We start from the raw sequence: 13,030 nt of genomic DNA on the forward strand, positions 1-13,030 counted from the left end.
TTAGACAACATCTGTCTGACATCTTTAGGGTCTGAGACCACATCCTTTCCAGCAAATCAAATAGCGGTTTGTACTTCCGCTTTTCTTAGGTCATAAGGAGGAGGGATGGGCTAAATGAAAAGGAAGAACAAAGATGTAATGAATCTATCACAGGACTGTTCAGTAGCCTCCCTAGTGAGGTGACAAGATCCCTGCACCCAAACAAAAATTTCAAAATTCATTTTCCAAAAGCTGACAGCTTACATTCCCAAGCCTTCTGGCATTTGGTCAGCCTGTTGTTTGCATAACAAAAGTTGGAATCTTTGTCCTTTCCCCCTCTCTCTTTAGAGTTGGGTCCAGAGCTGCCTCTGCTGCTGCCTTAGTTCACAACATAATTTCTTGGAAAGCTCTCTCTTGAGCTCACACACAGCATGAAATAAACAATTTCCTTGATCTTGGATCTTAAAGAGCAAACTGACTGCTTTGCTAGAGTAGTACTGCAGAACCTAAGGGCCTTGGACACTCTGACAGCTGCCTTCCTCAATGAGGATAGTTATTTCCATGTAAATTGTTCCCAGTGTAACAATTGGAATGATGCCACCTGCTGTAGGAAAGCTCCACCATGAGGAGAAGGCCTCTGAGGGCAAGGCCATGCAGCTTTTCTTTGGCATCAGGAAGTGACGTTTGCTTGTGGGAGGAAGAAGGGGCAAGGCTGGCTCTCTGCTCTCTTTTGTCAGGATGCTGGTAGAGAGTGAGATAGGAATGCTCTCTCCCTTTAATAGATAGATGAATCTAGGTCTTTCTCTCTCTCTTTACCAAGTTCTTATTCCCCTTAATAAAAGTCTAACTCTTGCTAAAGCTTCTAATTTATTGGCGACCACTCATTAGATATTTTAGACAGTATAGCTAGAATTTTAGCCCCTTACACCAGCAAATGGTTGATAATGTCTACCACCTATGCCAGCAAGCAGCTAGGTTAACAGCATAGGGGGTGGCAGCATATGACTTTTTCTCCTTTCTTCCTGGGGTGCTTGGATGCTTCCAGAGCATTTGTTCCCTTTTGTTTGGTGCCATAATTATCCTGAGTCTCATCTTCTTTGTGCTACTTGCTGTCCACAGAGTCAGCTTTTTGGTATCCATATTATCTACTACTATCTCTGCTAAAACTATGTTTCAAACAGTAGTCCATTGGTCTGCAGGGGTCAGCAAGGCTGACTCTTTGACCAGAAGGAGGGATTGTTGTACAAAATTTAATAATATGCAGCAATGACTATTTGGATTTGTTGGAACTTCCTTACTTTCCAGAGGAACTGCATAAAAACCTGACCTAACATATCAAAGAAATGCTTTGAAGGTGACAAAGATTGAACCTGGCAGGCTGGGCAAAGAGTCAGATTCCTAAGGACCATAAAAGCACATTCTGAGAGACTTCTGAGATATTTGGGAATTCATGAAACCTCCACAGCAATCTTTTTTTTTTTTTTTGGGTGAGGCAATTGGGGTTAAGTGACTTGCCCAAGGTCACACAGCTAGTAAGTGTTAAGTGTCTGAGGCTGGATTTGAATTCAGGTCCTCCTGACTCCAGGGCCGGTGCTCTGTTCACTGCACCACCTAGCTGCTCCCCTCCACAGCAATCTTATCTGTGGAAAACTCTCATGCCCTAAACCCATTAAGGAATTTATGAAACTTCCTGAGACACTTTTTATCTACAAAGGATTCCCAGAGACTTTCTGATTTCTGTTTACAAATCAGGAAGTAGGGAGTTAAGCAAAATCAGACCTAACAAATATATCAATAAAGACATAAAGCTTTATTATTCTGGACTGCATAACTTTACTAATAATTACCTTTGCTTAAAGGTTTAAATGTACTCACTCCCCGAAGTTTAGATGAGTTTCTCCTCTTTTAGGGAAAAGTACCACATGCATGCATGTTTTTGCTAATCAGAAGAATAAATTGGTGTTTGTCTTATTTGAACTTTGTCTCACTCTGGTTTCCTAAGAGTCATTAGCCCTTGACTCTGTTAATTGTTGGGAAATAGTTCACATCTTATTTGACAATTTATATATGTGTGAGTATTGTACATACACACATGCAATCTCTCTGTCTCTCTCTCTGTGTCTCTTTGTCTCTCACTGTCTCTCGCTCTGTGTCTCTCTCTGTCTCTGTCTGTCTCTCTACAATAGAGTGAGAGCTCCTTGAAGGTAGGGGCATCCTTTGTACCTCCAGCATTTAGCACAGTGCCTGGCCATTATAGTAAACATTCAAATGCTTCTTGATTGATTGATTGATTGATTGATTGATTTTGCCAGAGTGTACTCAGTGAGAGAGCTCTTCATCCTGGAAGGGATTGGCTCCCAAAATGTTTGAGGTGATATCTTTTGGAGCAAAGTTTAAGTCATGGACACATGTCAATGCATTGGTCTATAGCCTAACAAAACCCAAACTGGATGTTACCAGCCAGAGATGGATTGCCCTCTACAACCATGAAGCTATTTACTGGAAATAATTTTGCTTTTGTATCCCAAGTGCCTGGCATACTATCCAGGCCTTTTTTTTTTAACACCACCTTTGATTTCATCAGAAGTTCTTGTGATGAAACATTTTTTTACCCAAGAAAGTCTGTGCACTCTCTGCCATTTTTCATTTTAAGAATTTAAGGGACTTAGGTAGGGTATGTGATTGAAACCCCGGTCTTCCTGGCTCTGTTCACCATGCCAAAACGAAAAGATTTATCAGTGGATTAAAAGACAGTATAGCTCTAAATAATTAGATGTAACATGATGCACTATGTAGACAGTGAGTGACTATCATGTTTTTTAACAGCAAAGTAGGTTCAAAGTAGGGCCTGGGGATTGTCTCATTTCAATCACTGTTTGTGCCTAGGATACTTGGTGGGTAAGAAACCTCATAAAACTGCACTGTCCAACTGCTTGGCCAAACATATCTTGGGATTTACAGGCAAGATTTCTTTTTTAAGGACATTGTCTTAAACCCAAATCACTCTCCTTCTCATTGATTGGCCAACAAGAGGTACCAGACCAAACCTCATTTGGTGATTGTTTGGCCTCTTGATGTCTCAAAGTGAGTATAAACAGAAATTGTTTCTGTTTTGGCCAGAAATCCTGAGGGTCTTTTCCCCCACCCCCAGGTTCATTCATTCATTTATTCATTCACTCATTCATTCACTCATTCCTTTATGGTTTTTTTTTTACTAAATAAAAGATACCATTGTTTGCCTCATTTTTACCTAGCCTTAATCACTGAATGGGTGTTACCTCAGGCAAACTGAGAACTGAGAAAGACCTTAGCTTAAAAAGGCCAAAGTTTCCTACTGCTTCCACTGCCGTTTTCAGTCCTCCTGACCTATATCTTACCATTGGACCCAGATGGCTCCAGAGAAGAGAGTGAAGCTGGTGACTTTACACAGCCCTGCCTCACTTAAATCCAATTCACTGCAAGCCATGACTTGACCTCCCCAACCTCCTGATCCTCTTCCAGAATGAAGAACAAACAACAACAGTTCTTGCAGTACTTGGGGACCAGGATTCACATGTTTCATTGGCTATGATCTTTGAGATTCCACAGGTGGTCTGTTGGCAATCTCAACCAATCTAGGGAGATATCAGGAAAGAGGACATCAGTGGTCCTCCTCTTAAAAGACACATGGCAGCCTGGGCTATGGGGTCCATAGTGCATACTTCTCTAAGAGCTAGAGTAGAGGTTTCAGTGTTCTCCTCTTACCCAAGCTAATATTTGGAAATAATCTTACCTGATTATAATATTTCATATTCAGGTCAAGACTCTCCCAGTCATAGGCTTCGAATGTCTTTGTACGTACACTCTAAAAAGAAGGCCATAATAGATGACTAGGCATAGATCTCTGAAGCTATAAGTAACCTTGGGCACAATCTAGTCTGAACTCCTGATATTATAGATAATAATACCAGCTGGTTTTCCAGAGTACTTGATGATCCTCACAACATCCCTTGGAGGTAAGTACTATGCAGGTCATATTGTTACTATTTTGGGGATGAGGACACTGAGTCTCATAAGGGTTAATTGACTTTCTCATTGGCCAAATAGCTAGTCAGTACCAGGGACAGGATCTGAAGTAAAGTCTTCTTGACACTAGACCTAGTTAGAATTCTGTCTGTCACAATTGCTGTCCCATAGATTTCCCAGATACTAAATGATTGTCACTAAAAACCTATGTCTCTCCTCTTCTCCCATCCTCCTACCCCAACCATTGCAGCTACATATATGACAGTGGAACATTCTGCTTGCAATATCCACCTGGCTAGAAGTCTAAGGGAAAGAATGCATTGAAAGCACTGTTTTCCTAATTCAATCATGAGTCATCTTTGTAAAAACCCCCAGTTAAAGGGACCAGCAAAGAGTTAGCAAGGCACATGGCCTTCCACCCAGAGCCAGAGTGAATGTCCAAATGCATGGAAAATTTCCCTGGTTAACTCTCTGCTATCGATGAAAAATGTGACAGCTTGGTCAGTGTCCTGAAACCCTTGGATTTGGATTTTATCTCCTCAGTTCATTAGGTGCTCTATGAGAAAGTGGGACAAAGCTAAGTAAATAGAGGACATGTGTGCTGGAGGCAATACAAATTAGTGCTAAATAAAAGTATTTGAGAGGCAATTTTCTAGGATCTCTCAGGGAGAGGATGATATGAAAAGAATGGAAAGACTCATGGATACTTTTAGGGGGAAATTAAGTGGACATGAATAATTACTGGGCTATGTGACTGGATTCTTATTTTGTGAAGATTTTGGAGAATGAGCCACACACATAGTGTGTATCTTTAGTGCAAGTCCTCTGGAGGTGCATGCCACTTGAGAATGACTAATACCTGGGAAAGGCCATCCAAAGGGAGTCCACTTACCACAAAGACCAACAATCCATAATGGAGAATGAAAAAAGATTTGATTGGGACTGTATCTTGAAAAAATATAATAAAATTATGAAAAGAAGTTATTTTATATTATTTTAGTAAAATTTGTTATAATTTTATTAATTAACAATTATAATGATATAATATGCCAATTCTTAGACTGAGCAAAACTAAATGGTCTTGATTGGGGGGGAGGGGATGCTATATTTTCTGACAACATTGTAGGGTACAAGGATATGACATCCTTCACATCATATTTGACTTTTTGCAGCAGGACCTTAAAATAAGTGACTAATTGTTGCAAATAAAGCATCCAAGGGCTCCATTAATTTTCCCCAAGACCTTTCCAAATCCTGTATTGTTCAGATCATTCTCACCTGCTGACAGTCACTGAGAGGCTGAGTGAGAAAGACTCTAGAGTTAAGCCTGGTAGAATGTTTGAGGAAGGACTATTTTGGTTGATTCACTGGGGGATATGTTTGTCTTATGGAATTGTTTCCTTCTCTAAGCAGCCTTGAATAGAACAAACAGGGCACAGCAATGAAAGGCAAAGAACAGGAAAAGAGAATCAAGCCGCTCTGACATGTGAGACTTGGTGACCAGACACAGTGTCTCAGAGTCCAGAAAATGTATTGATATGCATTGGTATAGGAAGTTTCCTGACTGGGAGTTCACTATAGGGGAAATCATAGGTGTGGACCCCATATTCCCCTAACAAAAGCAAACAGCCTCCTAACTCGGCTTGTATAATGTTTCACGTGAAGAGAGAACAGGTTCTTTTTGCAACACTTTTCTACCACAAACAGCATTCTTTTTCTTTCCTACAATTGCCTGGGAGGTTCAGAGAATCCTTGACCCTGTGTTGTTCATTGTTTAATTACCAAAAGCTTGACATGGTAGAACACTTCCCTAAAATCTCTCCTCCAACAATGATACATTTGTTAAGATCCTACAAAATTTCTCAACTGATAAAACGAGTGAAAAACTTCAGTTCATTGACCCTTAACACTCAGTGAAGAGCTCAGGGGGGAGTTGACCCCTCTCATAGAGGATGGCTTGTCACTGGTTGCTATAGACAGTGAAGTCACCCAGGTTCTTTTATTGGAGAATAAGATCATGTTGATGGCCTCAGGCCCTAGAACGTTAATTACAGTGGCTTCTTGAGGAAGTAGACCACTAGCCAGAAGGGATCAACCTGAAATTGCATCTAGGAATAAAAGGGGTGATTTAGGAAGAATTTCCCATAACGACTGAAATGCCCTCTAATTCAACATAGAAGGACATGAACATTGGTGCCCAAGGGTCCCCATGCCTGAAGATTTTTATTATTGGCTACTGAATATTGTGAAGGAAAGACTTCTGTAAAGAGACTTCCCACTTTAGCGGTGTCCAAGACAGGTGGAAACAATTCCTGACCATTTGACCTCTTCTGGGCTCTTTTAGAGCTCCCTAATCATCAAACCTTCTACTGGAATGAGAGAGTGAGGAAGGTAGTGGGGAAGCATGGGAGCTAGATTATATTTAGAACACTGAGGGGTGCTTTTCACAATCTAATTGTGCTTCTGACATCTTAATGCAATTTCAGTCTTTATTATCTTTAAATGGCACTAAGAATTTGGGGACACTATATGTATTTGCACTCATATATATGTATATATGTATATATATTTGCATGTGCATATGAATCATGCATAATTATTTGTGTATATGTATATGCATATATATACACACACATGCATGGGTATATATGAATTAATGGGTATATATGTACCTATATGTATATGGATTTATGTACATAATTATTTATACCAATGATGCCCCAATCATTCTGCATAACTAAGCATCATGAAATGCTATAAGCCTTACATCATCAGTATTTGAAGTAGCTCCAAAGAGAGGTACATCGGGGCCTAAGGCAGTGGCAACATGTTCCCAAGGACAGCCTGAATGTAGGGAGTGATGGAGACACACAAAGCAGAGATGGAAGATGTATGTTAATTTAGGAGTCATTTGCATAGTGAGAGTACTGTGTGGGATAAGTATGAATTTGAGTCAGATTAAACTCTGAGAATGGAGTCTGAAAGATACCCAGCCCCCTCCCCCAGTATAGTTAGTCTCTTGTTTTGCCTAAAAGTTAATTGCTTGTTAAAATCTCACTGTCTCCTTTAAGTTTTATTGATGAGATAATGGATTTGAGTCAGATTAAACTCTGGGGATGGGGTCTGGAAGATATCCAACCCCCCCCCCCCCCAGTAAATTCTATTACTTGTCACTTCTACCAATTAGCACTATTTATTTTACTTCTGCTTAGTTTCCACGTGTCAGCTACACCTTAGTTTATGGCCTGTAATAAAAATCGTGGCTCTAACCAGTCTGCCTACCTCCTCTCACATGTCAGAATCCCAGTCCCTGTCATGGATTAATTGCAGTCAGATAAGGGGGTGATTTCTTCCTCCCCCTTTCCTTGACATTCTTCAGACTTGTTACCCCTTCCCCTTTCCCCCTTTGTTCTTGGAGCACGTATATATGTCTCCATACATGGATCATGAGCTAAGCACATACCCTGGGTGAGACAGAATTGGATGTTGGATTGTGAGCTCACTCTGTGCATAGGAAGGTTCCCCCACACACACCTCAAAATTACTATAAAAACCTAAAAGTTTGGGCCTATCATTGCAGACTCAAATTTGTAATTGAGTTTGCCTGTTCTTGCAAGAAACACAACTGGCCTCCTGACTGAGCAAGAAAGATGGGGAACTTTTACCAAAGGATTTCCGTTCAAATGTAAAAAGTCTCAAAGAACACCTAGAGTGGTACCCACCCAATTTTTTTCTCATTTCCCTAAATCTATTGGATATTTCTTTGTCCACATTTCATGGATTATCTGCATGAAGATCTCCTCCTGCTTTTCACCAAGCATGATTAGAATATACAATAATCAAAAGACAATACAAAAAATGAATAGGATACACCAAGTAAGACCTGTGGCATATGCCCAATGTCATGTGATCTACAGCTAAAAAAAAAAAAAGATATCTGTATTTGGGATCCTAAGTCCTAGAAATTAGAAGGGACCTTAAACATCACTGAGTCCAAGCCATACCCCACACGAAACCCAACTACACCAGAACAGTCAAGGGACAGCCTCTGTCCCAATGAGAGGAAACTCAAGACCTGTTAAAGCATCTCATTTCCTATCTAAATAGCTCCAGATGTTAGGGTGGTTTTTTTTTGTTTCTGACTCTTGGTAACATCCACTTATACTAAAATCTGACCTCTGATGCCTGGAATGACCAGTTCAATCCCCTCTTCTATAAGGCAATCATTGAAATACTAGAAGCCAGGTACCATATTTCCTCTATTCTGTCTCTTTACCAGAGATAGAATAGATCTAAGATTATGTAACATTTGGAATGATGCCACCTGTTGGGGAGTTACTATAGGAAAGCTCTGCCATGAGGAGAAGGTGTCTGAGGGCAAGCCATGTGGTCAGGTCCTTAGAATCAGGAAGTGATGTTTGCTCATAGGTAGTGTCAATCAAGGCTACCAGCCAAATAGCTTGAAGATTTGTGTGCAAATGGATGGGATGTTCTCAGCTTCACAGGAGGCAGGGGTCTCTTTTTGTGCCTGACCTCACCGTGGCAGGTTGGATGCTAGGGTCTCTTAGAAATAGTTAGATTTTTACCTTTCTCTCTAATCCTAATGCTCTTTAATAAAGACTTAAACACTTAAATATTCTTGCTAAAGTTTATAATTTATTGGTGACCACTCATTAGATTTTAGATAGTATAGCGAGAATTTTAGCCCATTACAATCACTAATTGTATCAAGTGACATTTACATGGCAAGGTCTTTGATCCCAGTCCAGCCTTCCTTAATGCACATTTTTCATTCCTGCCCAGGCTTCATTCCTGATTTTCCTTCCCAACTTTCTCTCCCATATGCCAAAAACCTCTTCACACTGGAGCTCACCTTACCCCTGGACTTTACACACTTCCTGGGTACCACACCCTTTTCTGACTGAGTGTCCCTTTTCAACATCTGCCTGGAATGTGGCATCTAAAATGGAGCATGATATTCAGAAAGAGGCCTGACCTTATTTCTCTGAACTTTTATTTGAATCTATAGTTTTCTCCCCTGTCCATTAAAGAGAGCAGTCCCATGCATCAGTCTCCTTTTTCACCAGCCAGTAGAGAATCAAATGCTCCTCTCCTTTACCTTCAACATGCAGGAAGAGTTCTTGACGTGTAATAATTGATTTCATTTCAAAATAAATTTTTTTTTGACCTGAGTTTCTCCATGTGAATGAAGACAAGAGCTCCAGGGTGTAGGAGTGATACAAATTGGAGATTGTAACCCAACACATATTGTACCTGAATGAGGGCCATTTATTTTTCCATGTGGAATTCTGCTAATTTTAAGTATGTAACCATCTTGATTTAGAGCTTCATACTCTTCACTGGGATAGCCCCAGTAGGAAATCATCTGGCTCTATAGGAAGAAAAAGAATGTCCTTTGTTATCTCTATGATATTGAAATTCCATTTGGCACAACAGGTAACAAACAAACAGTAATTACACATTCCATTTTGCTAGTGAATAGACTCCAAAAGATTGGAGAGATCAATAGTCACATGGTCAATTTGGAAATATTTTTGCTAATAGTGAGAACAACTCACAACATTCATTCATGCTTCTGGGTTCCCAGGTTGGACTTGTATAAAAAAATAATAGTTGATCCCAATGACATGGAGGAAATATGCCACAGCTAAGAGCCACTTCATTTTGTACCTGCCTGAAATGGGGACATCATTAGGGTGGTTTTTATCAGAGCAAGTTTTCTCAAGTTAGTTGTACAGGTTTGTTTGTTTTTTAATAAACAGTATAATTAAAGGAATTTGAGTTCCAAATTCTATACCTCCCTCCCTCTCCTCCACTCTTCCCTCCCTGAAGTGGTAGGCAATCAGATATAAATTATACATGTAGAATTATGTAAAACATTTCCTTCTTAGTAATTTTGTATTAAGAAGACTGGAATAAAAGAAAAAATGAAAGTGAAAAACAGCATGATTCAATCTGTATTCAATCAATATTAGTTCTTTCTGTGGAGGTGCATAGTATGCTTCATCATAACTTCTTCATAGAATAACACTCCTGTTACTATGTACAACATTCTCCTGGTTCTGTTCAATTCACTATACATCAGTTCATGGAAGTCTTTCTAGGTTGTTTTTTGTAGGGGTTTTTTTGTTATTGTTTTTTCCTGAAATCATCCTGCTTGTCATTTCTTATAGGACAATAATATTTCACTAAAAGCATTTGGACAGCTTGTTCAGCCATTCCCCAATCGATGGACATCCTTTGTCAAAAAGTCAAGTAAAAGAAATGCAAGATGAGCATACAGAGAAGGGTTAGGACAATAGAAAGTTTCTTTAGTGACAAGGAAGACCAAGGTGCCCCCTCAGAGGAAGATGGCAATGTCAGGGCCCCTATATCTAAAGCTTCCAAGAAAAATATGAATTGGTCTCAGGCCATAGAAACACTCAAAAAGGACTCTGAAGATAAAGTTAGAGAGGTAGAGGAAAAATTGGAAAGAGAAATGAGGGTGATACAGGAAAAAACATGAGAAAAAATTCAACAGATTGAAAAGCCAAATTGGCCAAATGGAAAAGGAGGTACAAAAGCTCTCTGATGAAAATAATTGCCTAAGAATTAGGATTCAACAAATGGAAGCTAGTGACTTTATAAGAAACTAAGACACAATAAAGAAAATCCAAATGAATAAAAAAAAAAAATAGAGGGCAACATGCAATGTCTCCTTGCAAAAACTGCTGACCTGGAAAATAGGTCCAGGAGAGATAATTTGAAAATTATTGGTCTACCTGAAAAACCGCGATCAAGGAAAGAGCTTAGACATTATCTTCCAAGAAATTGTCAGGGAAAATTGCCCTGATATTCTAGAAGCAGAAGCTAAAATAGAAATTGAAAGAATCCACTGATCACCTCCTGAAAGTGATCCCAAAAGGAAAACTCCTAGTAATATTATAGCCAAATTCCAGAGCTCTCAGGTCAAGGAGAAAATATTGCAAGCTGCCAAAAAGAAAGCATTCAAGTACTGTGGAGCCCCAGTCAGGATAGCACAAGATCTAGCAGCTTCTACATTAAAGGACAAGAGAGAATGGAATATGATATTCCAGAGGGCAAAGGAATTGAGATTACAACCAAGAATCACATATCCAGCAAAACTTAGTATAATCATTCAGAGGAAAAAAATGGCACTTCGATGAAAAACAGGACATTCAGGTATTGTTCTATGAGTAATTATGAATGACTTAACTATTCTCGGCAATACAATGATCCAAGAAAATCCCAAGGGACTAATGATGAAGCATACTATCAACCCCCATAGAAAGAACTGAAAAAAAGAGCACTTGTGGATTGTACATATATAACCTATATCAGATTGGTTAATGTCTTGTGGAGGGGGGGGAGGAAAGGAAGGGAGGGAGAAAAATTTGGAACTCTAAATCTAATGAAAATGAATGTTGAAACATACCCTTATATGTAAATGGAAAAAAGAAAATAAATGTTTGTTGCACCGGAAAAAAAAGAATCACATATCCATCAAAACTGATGATAATTGTTCAGAGCAAAAAAATGGGACTTCAATGAAAAAGAGGTCTTTCAGGTATTTGTGATGAGAAGACCTGAACTGAATGGCAAATTTGACTTTCCAATACAAGACCCTAGAGAACCGTAAAAAACTGAATTTGGGGGACATACCTGGGGTCATGCTGTGGGTGACTATCTTGTGTCTAAGGCCAGGTTTTAGGTGGGATCCCCCTGGGTCCAGGGTGGATGCTTTGCCCACTGTGTCACCTAGCTGCCCCATGAAGACATCTTTAGGGTAAAATTGAGGGTTGAGGGGAATGCACTGGGGGAGGGGGAAGGGCAGAGGTAGCATGGGGTGACATCTCATATGAAAGAAACAGGAAAGGGCTTATGGAGTGGGGGAGGAGATGGAGGAGGAGCAGGGCAGTAAATAAATTTTACACTTATCAGAATAGGCTCAAAGACCTTAATTTTATCAGAGTTGCCTCAAGGAGGGATTAACCCACACACACCCAATTGGGTGGAGTAATCTATTTAAGATGGGCAGTAAATGAGCCTAACACTCCTAAGAATTGGCTCAAAATTGCCTCTCAATTTCATCAGAATTGGCTCAAGGAGGGACTAACATACACTACTCAATTGGGTGGAGTAATCTCTCTAACCCTACAGGAAAATAGGAGGGGAAGGGGGTAAAAACAGAGGGTCAAAAGAAGGAAGGGCACATTGGGGGAGGGGACAAACAGAAGCAAATCCCTTTTGAAGAGGGATAGGGTGAAAGAAGATATATAATAGAGTAAATATCAAGGGGAAGGGAATAGGATGGAGAGAAACAGTTAACAATAGTAATTGTGGAAAATAGAAAAGGGGGAAAAATTGTACAAAACAAATATTTATAGCAACTCTTTGTGGTGGCTAAGAATTGAGAATCAAGGGAATGTCCATCAATTGAGGAATGACTGAAGAAGCTGTGGTATATGATTGTAGTGGAATGGTATGGTGCTATAGGAAATGACAAACAGGATGATCCTAGAAAGACTCATATGAACTGATGTATAGTGAAATGAGCAGAGCTGGGAGGATATTGTGCATAGTGACAGCAGTCTTGTTCAATGAGCAATTGTGAATGGCTTAACTACTCTCAGCAATACAATGATCCAAGACAATCCCAAGGGACTAATGATCAAGCATACTATCCACCCCCATAGAAAAAACTGAAAAAAAGAGCACTTGTGAATTGTACATATATAACCGATATCAGATTGGTTGATATATTGTGGAGAGGGGAGGAAAGGGAGGGAGGGAGAAAAATTTGGAACTCTAAATCTTATGAAAATGAATGTTGGAAACTACCCTTACAAGCAGGTGTCAAGTGTCTGAGGCCGGATTTGAATTCACCTCCTCCTGAATCCAGAACCAATGCCTCGTCCACTGCGCCACCTAGCTGCCCCTTGGAATTCAAAGTTTTAGAAACAAATGTTAAAAATTGTTTTTACATGTAATTGTAGGGGGAAAAATACTAAACAATTTAAAAAAA

Source organism: Dromiciops gliroides, chromosome 2 (assembly GCF_019393635.1).
Source record: "Dromiciops gliroides isolate mDroGli1 chromosome 2, mDroGli1.pri, whole genome shotgun sequence".
NCBI classification, from domain to species: Eukaryota; Metazoa; Chordata; class Mammalia; order Microbiotheria; family Microbiotheriidae; genus Dromiciops; species Dromiciops gliroides.